The sequence below is a fragment of the Carlito syrichta genome, unplaced genomic scaffold (genome assembly GCF_000164805.1).
Source record: "Carlito syrichta isolate Samal-C Ts95f unplaced genomic scaffold, Tarsius_syrichta-2.0.1 Scaffold307330, whole genome shotgun sequence".
NCBI lineage: Eukaryota > Metazoa > Chordata > Mammalia > Primates > Tarsiidae > Carlito > Carlito syrichta.
This window is the reverse complement of record NW_007251426.1, coordinates 1,903-4,542: the sequence shown is the minus strand read 5'-3', so window position 1 is coordinate 4,542 and position 2,640 is coordinate 1,903.

Here is a 2,640-nt window from a genome sequence, read left to right as displayed (position 1 = left end):
GCACCCGCGGGCTCAGGCAATCCACTCACCTCAGCCTCCCAAGGCGCAGGATTACAGGCTGAGCCACCAAGTCCGGCCTAATTTTTTGATTTATTGTAGAGATGAGGTCTCACCAAGTTGCCAGAGCTGGTCTTGAACCTGTGAGTTCAGGCAATCCTCTCATCTTAGCCTCCCAAAGTGCTGGGATTATAGGCGTGAGCCACCACGCCTGGCTAAGAGGGCAGTTTTGAGAAGAGGGTGGCCAAGATGTGAAGGCGACACAGAGCTCAATGTTGAGCTTGGCAGCTAGGGGCTTATGGGTAATCTTGAAGAGTCATCTGAGCAGACTGGGAAAAGAAAGAAGATCCTGAGGGATTAAAGAGAGCTAGGGTGACACTGAAGGGGGGTAGGACAGCCAGAACAGACCCTGTCTGGTGTTTGACAGTAACAGGGTGGAGGGAATGAGTTGCAGGAAAGGTTATTGTTTTGTTTTCACAGAACACCCGAGCACACCTGCAGGCGTGAGATGGGGGTTAGTGATGAACCCCCTGTAAAGGCGGGGGTAAAGTGAGGGGCCAGAAGGCTGGAGGTCGGACAACTTACAGAACAGATTCCCCATCTGACAGTGACAGAGCCGAAGAGCAAACACACTGGTTAGGCTGGGTTGGAAGAGGCCCATGTGCCTTCGTGACACAGGGGAAGGCGGTGTGGAGGTGTAGACAGGGTGCCATTTGTCAGATATTGGGAAGGATGTAGCCAGGATGGGGGGATCACTGTCCTTTTAGAAATTCATCTACCAAGCCAACTGCTGCCACAGGGAAGGGGGCTGAGCTGGAGTCACGAGAAGTGTGGGAGGGCTGGGGACAGCAACTGTGGGGGCTGCAGCAGGGAGTCAGTGACAAGATGTGTCACCTGTCTAGGAGACACCAGCTTAGGCTGGTCAGCATTACCCTACAGGTGGCCCAAAGGGCAAAGTCTGAAGCTCTCTCTACCAATACTTGAGTGGGGCTGTGTCTCGGGGTGCTGACAGGGCAGGGAGGTGGCCTAGAGTCGGAGACAACAGTCACTTGCAGACCTAGGCCTCCTGCTGATGCTTTTTTTTTTTTTGAGTTGAAGTCTCACTCTGTTGCTCAGACTGGAGTGCAGTGGCCGCTCCCGGCCACCGCAGCCTCGCCTGCTGGGCTCCAGCGATCCTTCCGCCTCAGCCTTCCAAGTAGCTGGAACTACAGGCGTGCACTACCACGCCCGGCTAATTTTTTGATTGATTGTAGAGATGAGATCTCGCCAAGTTACCCAGGCGGGTCTCGAACCCGCGGGCTGAGGCCATCCGCTCACCTCGGCCTCCCAAAGCGCTGGGATTACAGGCTGAGCCACCGAGCCCGGCCCCTGCTGCTTTTGGTGCTCGCTCCCTTCACACCCCAGCAGTCCTCTGCAGGAGCACTCTGCTCCAAATAGCACAGCAACAGTCGTAAGCTTTGTCTTTTTAATAAAAAATAAACTGTCTGTGACAAGCAGTTTTCTGAATCTCAAAATAAAGGGAAGAGGAAAGGAGAGCAGTCAAGGGGTCAACCAGGGTACAGGAGGGAACAAGGCTCAGATTGCCCCTGCCATTCTAGCCAGAGCAGAAAGCATCACAATCTGCCCCAACTGAAACAAGAAGAAAGGTGGTCAGACTTCAGGAAAAACTTCCTGGGAGTCAGCAGTACATGACTGGTAAGGGGAGCAGGCAGGAACGGACCCCTGTAGAACCCTAGAGACCCCTGGGAGAGGGGAGTGTTGGTATCCGAGGTGGCAGCTTCAGAGTGGAGTTTCCAGGAGCGGCATGTTAGCTTATGGTTGTCTAGCTGTTTGGTGGCATTGGTTACCATAGGGTTCTGGAACAGTCAGGTTTGTTAGGGGTTCTTGGAACAGTATGTGTCCAGAGGGTCCCTGGAATGCCCAGAGCTGAAGGGTCCTCTCTAGGCCCTCCTACCACGATGTGGGTGCAGATGGAGCAGCCCCCTGTTGGAGAGCCCATGTGCTTGCTGAAGGGGGTGCCCCAGGGATGCGGGCTGCCATGCATGCCCCTGCGGAGTGCCATCAGTGGTGCAGAGCCCAGGAGATGCTCCTCTCAGGGGCAGAGGTGGTCTTTTGTGCTTCACCCTAGGCAGGGCTGCACTGCTCTGGGACCCTCCAGCCAGCATGGCCAGGTGCCTGTTCTACCCCACAGCCCCAGCTGTGCCCAGTTTAAGCCACTTCAGGTCCCAGGCAGTTGTTATCAGCATCCACACCACTGGCAGTGATCCCGTGTTCCTTGGGGGATTGGAGGTGCTGGTCCCTGTTCAGTGGGGCTTTCTCCCCAGGAGGCAGGGTCCCACAGCCCTGGACCTTGCCGCGAGCCCGGAGTGCCCCCAGTGGGGAGGCCAGGAGGACGATGAGGGCTCCCGAAAGCACTAAGGCGAGGAGGACAGTGACAGTGAGGAAGTGCGGCCAGTAGGACCGCTGGGAAGCTAGGGCGGCCCCTCCGCTGACCCTGGTCAGTGGGACCACCACATGCTCCCGGGGAATGCCCGCCAGTTCGGGATCCAGAGCCAGGGGACGGTCCTGGCTGTCCACCCAGTAGGAGACCACAGGATATGAGAAGTCATTCTCAGTGGCCCAGCATTGGTAGAGACCCCCGAC